Source organism: Aulonocara sp. 'chitande type north' Nkhata Bay, linkage group LG3 (assembly GCF_057382095.1).
Source record: "Aulonocara sp. 'chitande type north' Nkhata Bay isolate Kocher_YH1m ecotype deep benthic linkage group LG3, A_spYH_male_GT1.1, whole genome shotgun sequence".
NCBI classification, from domain to species: domain Eukaryota; kingdom Metazoa; phylum Chordata; class Actinopteri; order Cichliformes; family Cichlidae; genus Aulonocara; species Aulonocara sp. 'chitande type north' Nkhata Bay.
In genome coordinates this window covers 66300466-66314697 of record NC_141346.1, presented here as the reverse complement: position 1 = coordinate 66314697, position 14232 = coordinate 66300466, and the positions used below count along the sequence as shown (strand labels likewise).

Below are 14232 nucleotides of genomic sequence, written 5' to 3'. Positions count from 1 at the left end.
TAGTGTGGAGGTGAGTCTGGGGTGGAGTAACAGTCCTTTGTTCAGCAAACTCAACAGCTGGAAAATCCATATTGGCTAACTCAGAGAAAACACTGCGAGCATTAGCAGAGTCTGACGGCTCAGGAACACAAAGATCACGAGCGAGGACAACCGGTGAATAACGTGACACCGAGGAGTCCCTCTGAACAATGTCTGTAGAGTTCAAACACACAGTCATCTGATGTAGCAGATACAGAGTCCACGGAAGACGAAGCAGTGTTACTCACAGTGGCAGATCTGTCATGAAGTCCAGGATCAGAATGCTGAGCGTGCGAAACACAGTCACTCTCTCCCACGGCTGCAGTCTGCTCAGCTGTACTGGAGCGACGGCGGCGTGAACACCAATCTGACAGCGGCGTGACGTTTTGACAAACATCGGTTCAGGAAGCGCTCCTCTCCTGTTCAGGTGGAGTCGTTTAGCGGGTTTGTAGAAACTGCAGTTTGCGGTTCTTTGAATTTAAGTTGGTGTTCTGCTAAATGCAGTTTGTCACTCTGAAGATATTGTAGCTGCTGCTGAGGGATACCCTGCTGCTTTGTTCTCAGTTTGCTTTCCTGTTTGTGCTGCTCGTTTGTTCTCGGTTGTGTTGCTGTAGTTCTTTTTGCTGCTGTGTGCATTGACTTGGATCATCCATCAGTAAAAATCTAACTCAAATGCAATACAACAAATTCATCATTCATATAAAAAAATCCACATGGACACAGACTTTCTAATCGGACATCACAAAGTTATTCTGAAGCTGTAAATCTGTAAAATTAAAAACTCCCCAGAACTACTATGAGAAAACCCTGAAAAGGTTCAATGATAGAAGAAAAATGCTTTACATATAAAACCAACAGAGGTTCCTAATAAATAGACTAATAAACAGAGAATAGCTGAACAGTTTCTGTGACACAGACCTAAAAATGCATAAATGCTCCATGATTTTCGTTTCTATCCATCATCTTGAACACTGGCTATAAATGTGTTCACGTCATTATTGTGTGATTTGGTTTCTTCACGTGTCTCCTTCAGTGCAAATAAAGGATTGTTAGAGTGTGTGCTGTGTGTTTTTCTGAAGCATGACAATCCTTTCCAACAAGTATTTCCAGCTGTTTGTCTCCCCTCTGCACTTTAATCTTTCTTCTTGTCATGTCTGTGTTTGTCCACCAGATGTCTCCCTCAGCTCATTTACTCCAAATCAGAAGCATCAGCTTTGTGGAGCGTGGAGATGCTCTGCCTGCCAGACACAGCTTAGGGCAAAGTAACATGTCTCTCCTCCACGTCTGTCATCTGAAAAATGACATTAAATGTCATCACTCTAGATACAATAAGAACAATTAAAAAAAACTCAAAGATTCAATCTTTTGTTACATTTTAAAAGTTCAAACCTTTAAAGACATTAAGTTTAAGATCATATATGATCAAGAAAATCATGCTTTTGTTCATTCCGAGTATGTATTCTGTTGTGATTTTGCCATTTGTTAGGTTTCTGTTCTTTGCCTGCCTGCTCCCACTTCTCTGTGTTCCCTCTGTCTGTCCATGGAGTTATTGTGTCTGCTCATGAGTCTGCCTGTCAAGTTCAGTGTCCTGTCTGGTTCTCTGTGTCTGTTAGTTTCCTGTTTAATTCTGAAAGTTCATGTCTCATGTCAGTGTGTTCAGTTTTACCTCTCCCCTGTCTCGTTAGCCTAATTGTGAGTGTCTGGTTTAAGTTTTGTTCTTTAGTTTTCCATGTTTAGGTTGTTTACTCCCCGCTCTGCTCTTCCTGTTTTTGTCACCTTATCACCGCTGTAAATAAACACTCACTCGCACCCCAGCCAGTGCCTGCCTTTTGGATCCTTTTCTCAATACACCACACGACTGCCCCCAGCCGTGACAAATCTTCACATTTCAGAAACTGGAACCAGCTTTAAATGTGATTAAAATAATGACAAAACAATCAATTCTCTGGTCATTGACTAACTGATGAATAACTGCATTTGACAACCCGCTACAGCAACAACCAGGGGCGGAGCGTGGGGGTGGCTTACTGGGCTTAAGCCCGGGTTGTTTTGTCAGAAGCCCGGGGTCTTTTGGAGTGTAATTTTTTCATAGTTAGATGCCTGGCTGACAACTGTATAAAACAAAAAGTACACACAATATTCGAAGCACATAGTGCACACCGTGGGAATTTACGACTGTGCGTGAATCCCCCCTCATATTGGTATGATCCGAGCTCAGGCACTAAGCGACTGAGCGAGGGGGCGGGGCAGCTGCTGCCAGCAGTGAGTGCGCTGTTGGAGAAACGGAGCCAGCCATACTAAGGAGAGCTTAAGTTTGACCAGGTACCAAAGAAAATCATTCGTACTGTACAAATAATGTAAATATGACGGTGCATCACGAAAGATTGATATCAAACTGATCACTTGACCAATATTACGTTACTTGCTCTTCGAGTGAATCAACAAATGGCGAAATGAAAAGCCGAACAAATGCTATTTTTTTGAGAGTCTTAGCTTACGTGTGTTTATTTCATATTTTCAGTTCTTACCCTCCCCGACTAAATCGGTTTCAGTTATGCACTGAAATATAAGAATGGACATTAGAGGCTTCTTTCAAAGAAAAAACTCAGGTAAATGTTATTTTATATATTATGCTTTGTATGTTGTTCAGTATATTTCTATGCAAAACAAGAGGGATTTCAGTACACAGCAGGATATTCACATTTGTAACCAGATATTTACACTTTAGGGAGAAAACATAAAACATTTTTACTGTACAACATCAATTTAGAGTAAACTTTTCTTTTAGATAAATATTGAAATATCTTTTGAATTAGTTAAATGTCAGAATAAAGAGAGACAGAGCTGTATTTTTTATCACTTTCATCAAATTTAGGAGTACATGTACACTAAGTTTATTGTTAACTAATAAGAAACTCCAGACGATTCCATTCTGAGCTGAAGAAGCTTCTGATAGGTTAGTAGAGTCCATGTGAGTAAATTTTCTGTGACATGGGAAAATCAAAAGATGTCAACCAAAACACCAGGAAAAGAACTGTGGAGCTCCATAAGTGTGGCTCAGTTTGAATACAATTTGGTGCCATTTGCAATTAAGAAATACAGATAGTTTCTCTCTTTACTCTTAAAGTTAACAAATATGTTTTTTAGATTTATCAGTCTAAAAAATAAACATTTAGTCTGATTTGATGTTACAATTAAAAAAGTGTTTGTGTTTTGATCCGAAGAGTACATAAATATGTGGTTTCAACTGTATATTTGATGATTGTCAGCACAAAGAGAGAGAGAGGAACAGAGAGGGAGAGAGAGGAGAATGAGGACAGAACAGAGGTGGAACAAGAGCAGGTGAGACACACATGTTAGTCAAATGGTTGTTTACCAAAAGTATCACCGTCCTCATGTATCTCGTACCTAGTGTTTCTTTTTAGGTTTGTTATTTTTCAAATTCTATATTTATTAAGTTCTGCAGGCTTGTTTGCACAACAAGGCTAAATAATTATATAAACTTTTCTCAATCTAAATATTGTACTTTGGTAGAATTAAACAATAAATGTACTGCAGGTCTATGATGACTTTTAGTGCTACTATCATCTAGTTCTGATTCTGGTTCTGTCTTGGTTAAGTCCTCAGTAGTCCTGATTTTGAACTGTTGTAGTCCTGTTTTAATTCCGGATCAGTTCTGGGTCTGGTTGAATTGGGGTTTAGTCCTCATGTCTTGATGCAGCCCCGATTTTGTTCTGCCTTGCTGCCTAATTAAAAAACTAGTTTAAGGTGTCCTGCACATGTGATATATATTTTTCCCTATATGAAGTCATTGTTTTTTGAACAAAACTCAAAACAGAGCCAATTAATCTTTCAGTAATTTCTACCCCCCCCCAAAAAAAAAAAAAATCCCACATGCATACTACCCTTTTGGTCTAAGCCCCGGGTGTTTCAAATGTCTGGCTCCGCCTCTGGCAACAACAGAATAAAAGCACTAACCAGACCGATGAAAGGTTTCAAACATACTGAATATGAAGAGTAGTATAATTTAAACTCAAGTGACTCAAGCAGCTTCAAGCCTCAAGCAGGCTCAAGGTGCTTCAAGCAGCTTTAAACCTCCGGCAGATCTCACCCTGCAGCAGTTCTCAGCTGCTAGCAGCACTCTGCTTCAAGCAGTCACCTGCAACTTCCAGTAGCTGTCAAATAACAGCAGGTCTCAGCTTCCAGCAAACATCCAGCAGCACTTAGCAACGCATGCCTGCTCCTCAAGAACTCACAACCAACCACGAGGGGACTCGAATCTGCAATGTTCTGATCCGAAGTCAGACGCCTTGTCCGTTAGGCCACGTGGTCTGGCAGAAGCTCCCACTTTTCACGAACGTTCGTTGGAGTCTGCTTGAGCCAACTGCTGGTGTTGGGTTGGTCACGTGGCTGGTGGATATTGCTTGATTGTTGCTTGAAATAATTGATTGTTGCTTGAAATAAGTGCATGCCACAGCATTTCTCCCATGTATCACGCTCTTAAAAACGTAGTCCTACCTGCCACATGCACAGTGGATCCACCCACTAAGCCAGAGTATCAACTGCCAATGGACGTCATAAAGCTTACGTGGCCCGATCTGTCACCTGGAAGTTGGCAGAAGTTTTTTTCTTGGATCCCACCAAACAAAACCACAGTCTACCATGAGACAGCACCTTCCATACTGGAATGGCCAGTATGGGGATTGAACCCATGACTTTGGCATTATTAGCACCAAGCTCTGACCAGCTGAGCTAACCGGCCCACAACTTGTGCCTAAACTGACCCCTTTTTTTGTCTAATATACCAAAAAATAGGGTGGAAGAACTGTTAAGAACACAAGAGAAATGTGTGTTTACAAGAAATTACTTCAACATAGTGGGAAAAAAAACTCTTCTGTTGACTTACAAAAAATGCTTTAAGAAGAAATTTGCCACAAAACAATACATGGTGTGCGTCTTCTACTGTTAGGGTCGATAGGTGAGGATATAAAGCAGCAGTTTTTGATGCAGTATGCTGTGTCAGACTTTGGAAATGAGTGATTTATCCAGAAAGTAGCTGGAAAAGTGATTTGGAGATTGTAGCTAAGCATGTAATGTATTCATTAGCGTGTCATGTGTCAGTGAATTTTGTGGTTTGCTGTCATTTGTAGTTGCGTACATCACTCACCTGGAAGTTGGCAGAGGTTTTTTTTTGGATCCCACCAAATAAAATCCACAGTGTATCACCAGACAGCACCTTGGATGGCTGCTGGAATGGCCAGTATGGGGATTGAACCCATGACTTTGGCGTTATTAGCACCACGCTCTGACCAGCTGAGCTATCCGGCCCACAACTTGTACCTAAACCGACCCCTTTTTTTGTCTAATATACCAAAAAAGAGGGTGGAAGAACTGTTAAGAACACAAGAGAAATGTGTGTTTACAAGAAATTACTTCAACATAGTGGGAAAAAAACTCTTCTGTTGACTTACAAAAAATGCTTTAAGAAGAAATTTGCCACAAAACAATACATGGTGTGCGTCTTCTACTGTTAGGGTCGATAGGTGATGTTATGGTTCAAAAATATTGGGGATGGAGACAAGAGAAAAACCACAATAACAACACTGGTCCGGTCGGGTTGAGTCAAACGATGATTTTAATGATCACACACGTGGGAGATGGAAACTGCAGACAGCATCAGATCTCAAAATGGTGGAGCATTGCTCAAACTCTTATAGCCTCTGGTGTCTCCACCTTATCATAAAAGCCTAAACATTCACATGCTTTCTCTCACACAGCGCCTAAGCTACGACCTTGGCTCCCCGTTTATCTGCTCCTGCTGAGATGGGGCAGAAAACTCCAGTATGTTCTGTTCTCTTCTAATCAGACAAATAAGGCAATGACTTTCTGCAAACAGTATTTCTTATAACTCAGCAGTATAATGCATCATAAAACAATATCATTCATTCACAATAAATCAGCAGTCTACTTTAATGCAAATCAGTTTAACTAATGCAATAGTTGTCGGCTTCTTCTAATTCAGGAGAATAATGCAAAGTAAAACTACATAATAATTCACAATCTTTAATTAGGGGTCTAACATGGCATAAAATAATATTATAATCTAACAGTGAGGATATAAAGCAGCAGTTTTTGATGCAGTATGCTGTGTCAGACTTTGGAAATGAGTGATTTATCCAGAAAGTAGCTGGAAAAGTGATTTGGAGATTGTAGCTAAGCATGTAATGTATTCATTAGCGTGTCATGTGTCAGTGAATTTTGTGGTTTGCTGTCATTTGTAGTTGCGTACATCACTCACCTGGAAGTTGGCAGAGGATTTTTCTTGGATCCCACCAAATAAAATCCACAATCTATCACCAGACAGCACCTTAGATGGCTGCTGGAATGGCCAGTATGGGGATTGAACCCATGACCTTGGCGTTATTAGCACCACGCTCTGACCAGCTGAGCTAACCGGCCTACAACTTGTGTGGAAACTGATCCTTTTGTTGACTAATATACCAAAAAAGAGGGTGGAAGAACTGTTAAGAACACAAGAGAAATGTGTGTTTACAAGAAATTACTTCAACATAGTGGAAAAAAAACTTGAACCCATGACTTTGGCATTATTAGCATCACGCTCTGACCAGCTCAGCTAACCGTTGATGGAGGAATTAACAGTGAAGTGAGGAAGTAATTATTGAAGTTAACTCAGAAAGATCAATTAGAGAAAAAGAGTCTAACTTAACATCAATGGTACTAAGAGTAACTGTAGATAATATTGCATCTGTGGGATGATTATTGGTAATTTTTTCTCTAATGATAAAAATTTTATTTGTGAAGAAGTTCATGAAGTCATTACTAGTTAACGTTAAAGGGATGGTTGGCTCAAAAGAGCTCTGACTTTTTGTCAGCCTGGCTACAGTGCTGAAGAGAAACCTGGGGTTGTTCTTATTTTCTTCAATCAGTGATGAATAGTAAGATGTTCTGGCTTTGCGGAGGGCTTTCTTATAAAGCAGCAAACTATTTCTCCAGGCTAAATGATGATCCTCTAAATTTTCCTCTCCAGCTTACGAGTCATCTGCTTTAGGGTACGTGTTTCAGAATTATACCACGGAGTCAGGTACTTCTGATTTGAGGCCTTAGTTTTCACAGGAGCTACAGTATCCAGAGTCGTACGTAGTGAGGAGGTAAAATTATTAACAAGATAATCGACCTCTGTTGGGGTAGCGTTCAGATAGCTGCTCTGCTCTATGTTGGTACAGGGCATTGAAGATGATAACAGTGGGTGCATTATATTCTTAAACTTAGTTACAGCACTTTCAGAAAGACATCTACTGTGATGACATCTACTCCCCACTGCTGTGTAATCAATCATTGCAAATGTAAATGTAAATTTTCAGCTCAGGAGGGTAACTCCTAAATTCCAGCTGCATTGTGCTCCTCAAAGAAGCAGAAATCCTTGTTGCACAAACAACAAATACAAAGTTCTGGTTGTGTAGGGGGGGGGGGGGGGGCTTCCAGATGTTGAGCAGCTGCACTGTTTCCCTGTCTTTTGTTCCTTCTTCCCACTAAAGAAATATTCTTTAATAATATATTAATGTTCAAAGGCAAAGAGGAAACACACACTGCATACTAAAGTGTGTGTGGAACATGAGGACACATCACCATGGCAGAGCACCCGGTATGGATTGCAAACCATGATAAAAAACACTGACATGGAGTGCACATTATCTGCAGGTTTCCACAGGGGGAAATTAGACTTATGTGGCTGCAGCTCACAAGTTCTTGTTTTTATAGTTCTGTGTAACAAAAATAAAAGTAATGTTAACATTGCTGTTCACAAAATTTATAGCTGTAATAAAATTCTACTTTATTTCTTCACCTGCAGGAAGTGTAGTCAGCTGATTTTAATGCCATTTTTAACATATGATGATTGATATTTTGGTTTAAAATGATCAAATGTGTCCTGAAGCTGGGAGGTTAAATAAATCCAGTCTGGTGTGTGTAAAATAATCAGCTGTAGTTTGTTTCATAGGTTCATTTTCTGCAGAGACAATGTAGACTGACAGTCTCACAACTCTGTCTCAAGCCAGGCTGTGAAGTAATCATGACCTTTAATCTATAGATTCATAATCCACGACACAAAGTTTGTATTCATGGAATTGAAATTGAGGTTTTATACTTTTAAGTCATTAAAAAAGCACACACTTGGATAATGGAGGGGTATCAGCAGAATAAACCAAATTGTTTTCTCACACAGGGCACTCACATATTTTTTTTTTCTACTTGTTAACTACATTATTAATTTTACTAGCAGGGAATACATCCTCGATTAGATTAGAAAACATCTATGGAATGATACTGGAATAAGCAAACATTTAGGCCTGAGACGACATGTAAATGAGAGCAAACAGCAAGATCATTTAATGGGGTTGAGATGTAGAAAGAATGGGTTGGTTTGAAATACAACGGTTAACCTTTTTTTTCTTGACTGCCATGGTCATGCCTTTGTGCTCACATGCTCTCTTTCGTGCCCTTTTAACACTTTGAAGCATTTATTTATTATTTATTATTTAATTTTATTTTTATATTATGTTTTTATATTATATATATTTATATTATTTTATTTTTTTCTGGAGTCAATGTGACATCTATAGAATAATTATGAATTTATTCTAAACAAATTAAAACCTACTGACTGCAGTAACAAGAATATTTAAAACTATTTTTAAATGAAATAATTTGTGTATTATTCTCAGTTTCCTGTTTTCTTCTTTCTGGATAGAATCTCACACCAACACATTCAAAGAGAGATATAAAAAATAAATGTAAACTTTTTTATCACTCTGTGCTGTTTTTTGTTTGTTTGTTTTTTATGTGACTTATTTGTGCCTTTATGGTATTTTATATTCCCAATGCACCCTTAATCAAATGGGTGGAGAAAAAAAATACAAACAAGAAAAACAAGCAAAGCTGATGAACATTTGGAGCCAGACAACACAAGTTGAGACAAGAACACAGTGACAAACCTTGGGTGTATAGTAGAGATTCTTCAGCTTCTGCTCTGTTTGAACAACCTGTAAGTCTCTCTTCTTTTTACCATAAACTTATATATTTATTATATTATAGATCACTTTTTTGTGATTTGACATGTGAAATTCTAGTGTGGCTGGAATCAAATAGTTTGATGAACAGATGACATTTGATATCTGGAGTTCAGATAAATATTAAATATGTAAGTATCTGATTCAAAACACTGCTTCACAAACTAATGGATTTTCTACAACAGGAAGTAAATATTTGTTATCCTGATGGGATTAGACTGACAAAATTTATCATGTTAACATATCATAAATCAGTCTGTCAATCACTCAGAAAATTGAAAGATAAATACACAGTCGTCTTAACATCATATTTACACACATTTATGAATTACCAAAAAATGAACTGCTGCCTAAAAACAAACATAATTTTATTCAAAGTGGCGATGTTACAGAAGGTATTCAGTCGCTGGATTTCAGTACAAAATGGGCAAATTTCAGTGGGCAAATTTAGCACAATTTAGAAAAAACACATACATTTAGATATTGTACAAACACAACCCCCTTTTTTCTTAGTTTTAAAAAAACAAAGTATATTGACTCTTTTTCATAAGAAAGTGTATGACAACAGCAGGTAAACAAGAATTACTGAAACAGAAAAATGTATCTGTCATGATCCACTGTTTGCTCTGTTAATCATAACCAACAGAATAGATAAATTGAGCTTGTATTAATTTTTACTTTTATGTGGTCTGTTTTGGTGTTTGGCTTTAGAGACAGTTACAAACACTGGATTTACAATGAACTCTCTTAATGGAAGACTTGGGTAATGATGGTCTCCCTCCTTGAGAGTCTTCCTCACTTGGCTGATGTTGTGATGAAGGCTTTTTTTTACCGTGATAGGATCTGGATCATCCACACGTGTCTTCTGTGGAAGTCCAGGCCTTTCTCTGGTCTTTTCTTCTGTGAATGGACTAAACTGTCGATGTGTCCTCTGCCGATTGACTATTTCTTTCAGAGCTGCTCCACAGGAGGTCAGGGTGTCACATAAACAGCTTTAACTGCACAACGACACATTTAAATCATTTCCACACTTCTTAGTGTGGTTAATTAAAAAAAAATAATGATAAAAAATCCCTAAAACCAATCTAACTCCATTAAAGGTTTAAGGGACTTATTAAAGACAACTCTTTTTTTTACTTTAGTCTTTTAATCAATAATAATAATCAATAAAACCTGTAAAAAAAATATCCACTCTTAAATCTGCACTTTAGAATGTTCCACTAGAGTCCTAAAGTTTTTACTCCTCGTAGCTGTGGGTATATGAGAACCAAAATGTGAACTCACAGGCAGAAAGGATTAAAAAGCTAACCCAAAAATCCAGAGAAGTCAAAAGCCAAAATCCAAATTTCAGGAAAACACACAAGAGAACAACTTCTCAACAGAAAATAAATGCCAGCTTCAATGGCATTTATTGCCAATTTCAAGAAACACAGAAATTTTGGTTGAGTAAAAAATATATTGAATGAATCCTTGAATACAACAGTTCACATGGGGTGCATCTTGGTTTTCAATTACTCTGAAACGGAAACATTTCCAGTATCATGTCATGGTTCCATCTTCTTGTATTGTGATAGTTGAAGCTGTTAATGAGGAGCTCCTGACGAAGCACCTCAGTTCCACACACTAACAGAAAATAATAAAGAAACTCTTCCACAAAGTGAAAAACACTCTAGGCAGTATGTTTCTTAGGACTGCACAAAAGCCCTGCCTAACTCAACTATAACAACAAATATAAAAGTAAACTTTAAAAAAGGAATAACAACATATAAAAGAAGGTAAAGTACCTTTTGTTGGGTTGACACTGGCAACATAACTAGGTTCTTCACGTGGACATTGATGCTGATCTGCAGACACTGGGGGGGAAAAGAGACTGAAGAATATTTACTTACTGAAATTCTTTGGTGAAAACAAGTTGTGAGATAAAATCAATGGTTGTGAGAACACTGACCACATGGCAACTAGTACTTCGACTGGATGATGGTCTTTGAGGAATAAAATCTCCCTGTCTGTCACGTTTTTTCCAGAGCACTGGTCTTGGCTGAGGTTCACTCTGTGCATCATTCTACGCAATTAACGAGGAAAAAAATGCAACACCTAAAATACAGTCTATGATTAAAGCGTGGTGGGGGCGGCATCACAGGCATGGGCAGAAAAAAACCAAAAGAAAACGTTCATGCTGAGCCACAGCTGTAAAAGCTGCTGGTCATAATATCAGTTTGGATATGTGGTGAGAGGGAAACATGAAGATGAAACCAGGAGATGTCCTTACTGAATCATCAGAGCTGAACAGGTGATGGAGAAACAGGTTTACCTTTCAGGTGACATGAATGAGTTGAAGGGAAGTTATGAACTGTTTCTGAGAGACAAATAACACCAGGATCCTTTTTTGTGTAGCTGACAGCTGGTAACTGTGCAGGGGTGAGTTTAGCAAAGTGTTGCCAGGGGGGCAGGTAGGGCATTAACAGGGAGAGGGGGGCACAAAGAAACACTTTTCTTTCTTATTATCTGAATCTTACAACCAAAGTTTTTATCTGATGTAAAATGTATAGAAATCATACATATACCAACAAGACTGTACATCAGTGTCACAACAGCGTTTGTTTTCATTCAAAGGCTTTATGGCTTTAATACCTGGTGGGCCGGTCTCTAGTCAAAATGCCCGGGCTGAGTTTTTGTCCCAGTCCAGCCCTGGCCAATGGGGAAACAAACGCCGACACTGCGGTGCAGTCTCGGATGACAGTACACCTAAAGCTGGGCAGACACTGTGCGATTTTCAAACTGCACGATTGACTCGCAGGGGTTATAAGTTCGTAGGTCACGATGCAGGTCTCACACTATACCGCCCGATGCTCTGATGCGACCTGAGTGCTCACACTGTGCCTCCATAACATGAAGATTATAACAGAAAATCTGTCGCTCTCTCTGTCTTTCACTCACACAGACACACCACCATCAACTTTGTTAAATTGCTAATGAAAAACATTGATCAGGCAGCTGTGATTGAGCAGCAGTGTAAATCCAACTATTTTCACGTTTGTTGTGGTCGTGATAATTTTGTGATGCCACATCGAAAAGGCTCGGATGAGCTTTCCGAAGTTCCACAAGTTGTGCCTCCATCGCTTGTGTCCAGATCACAGGCTGCACAGCCGTGCTGCTCCGTCTTTTCACCGATGTTTACATGTTTCCGCGTGAGCAGTGTGAGCGGCTGCGGTGACACCCTGACGAGCGAGCAATGTTTGTTCGCTCAGAGAAAGAAAAAAAGGCTGCAAAAGTACAGGGAGGAATGGGAAAAGGGAAACACCTGGCTGGGAAAGGTCACCATAACACCTATAAAGCGCACTGCACTGTGTGCCGGCGCACTTTTTCCATAGGCATGCTTCTAATGGTGGGCACATGAAGAACGTGAGGGGCGTGAAAGCTCGGGGAACCCTTAACCAATTTCTTGTCCACCAGGCCACGGCAGAAGCAGATATGGTATGTAAACACTGGTTTGTTTTTTAAACCCTCTGGTTAAGGTTAATATGGGCATGTGCAGTGAATATCAGCGCTATGTGGCCAGAAGTGTGATAATATAATTTATTTTGTGTAATAAACAACTGCAAGGATAGATGATTACAACAAATAGATCACTAATACATAAAAGTAATACATAGATGAATAATGATGATGAGTTAAGATGCGTAATCATGGGAACAAGTGGGTTTACAAACAGGAGCAGCTGATTAGCTTTAGAAAAGGTGAAATAATACCTCAACTGAAGCCAATTGTACTAAATGCACTAAATGTGCACAGTTACAAGAATATTTTTGTTCTATTGTTTTCTATTAATTTATATAATTTTAAGTTAAGCAGGACAGAGTTCTTTTAAAGAAAGATTTACTTATATTCTCAAAAGTTAAGCATGACAGGCTTCTGTTTAAGAAAGAGACCTGTTTTACTGTGTTAATGTTGTCATTTTGAGCTAAAAATAAATGGCCAAATGATCATTTGTTTCCCATATGGTCATATCACAAAGAATACGCATCTGCTTAAATCAAATTCAAGTCAAATGGTTAAAAAAATAATTTCACACACAAAAAAAAGAGCTAAAAAATTCACCACACTGGGAAGGGTGAAGACAACTGGGTTGCCCGGCCCTGGCCACGAGGTGTCCCTTATTTATTTCTCAGGGAGTTGCCAACCCTATGTCTTCATGATCGAAATAACTTGAACACAAACACAAACAAACAAAGAGGAAGACCGAACCGGAAGGAAAAAACTACAAGTCCCAGCATCCGCTGTGTTTAGGGAGGAGTAGTGAAAGTGAAAGTATTGAGCCTCCGTTGAGGAGGAAGGTGGAGCTGAGGCAGGTGAGCAAAGGCGTAGATTTTGCATGGACGGGAGGGACGTGTCCCCACCAATAATTTGATCTCTTCGGGAAAAGAAAAACAAACCCGATAGAAAGAAAGAAAAAAACAATCTGTCAATGTCTCATTCACCCAGCGGTGCAGAAAGAGTTAAATTACGTTCTCTACTGGAGTCCTACGTCATGTGACAAATATGGCCAATGTGATTGGCTGTGCCTTTCAGGGAGCTCTGTTTAGTAGTGATGTGCGATACCACTGATTTCCTTTCCGATCCGATACCAAGTAATCTCGAGTAATCGGTGATACTGATCCGATACGGATACTCTGTACAAAAACGTAATGTTTCATTGCATTACATAATACAATATATAATTGTATTGTGTAATTGTAATAATAACATAACCATATTGCTTCATAATGATTAGAGGACATCAGACAACTTATTTTTATTGCTTAATAATGCAGAATAATCATATAGAAATAAAAAAAACTGACGTTGTGCTATTTGAGCATGTTGCCTGCCTGCAGCACTAAAGGACTCTGCGAGAGACGTCTGTCTCGCTCTAGCAGCACCTGTCCCTGTCCTCCTCTTCAGTTCACCTCAACATAAGCTCATCATATTCTGTGATGTGATTTACTCCGAGGTGTTTGACGACGTCAGTGCTGTTGCCACAACACCTCACTGTTTTGCCACATATATCACAAACCGCGCCTGGGCTGTTTGTGGAGGTAAAACGCGTCCACACAGGACTCTGTTTGCGCTCAGCCATTGTTGTGAGTGT

General features: G+C 39.1%; 1 protein-coding gene and 1 non-coding gene across 2 annotated transcripts in view; one reads left to right on the top strand and one right to left on the bottom strand.

Annotated features, from left to right (window-relative positions):
• Window positions 1-14232, top strand: part of LOC147336664 (protein NLRC3-like) — a 146332-nt gene that overhangs the window by 104802 nt on the left and 27298 nt on the right. The window lies entirely within an intron of this gene.
• trnai-aau (transfer RNA isoleucine (anticodon AAU)) lies at window positions 6404-6477 on the bottom strand. Its single transcript has one exon. It is a non-coding gene; the product is annotated as a tRNA-Ile (tRNA).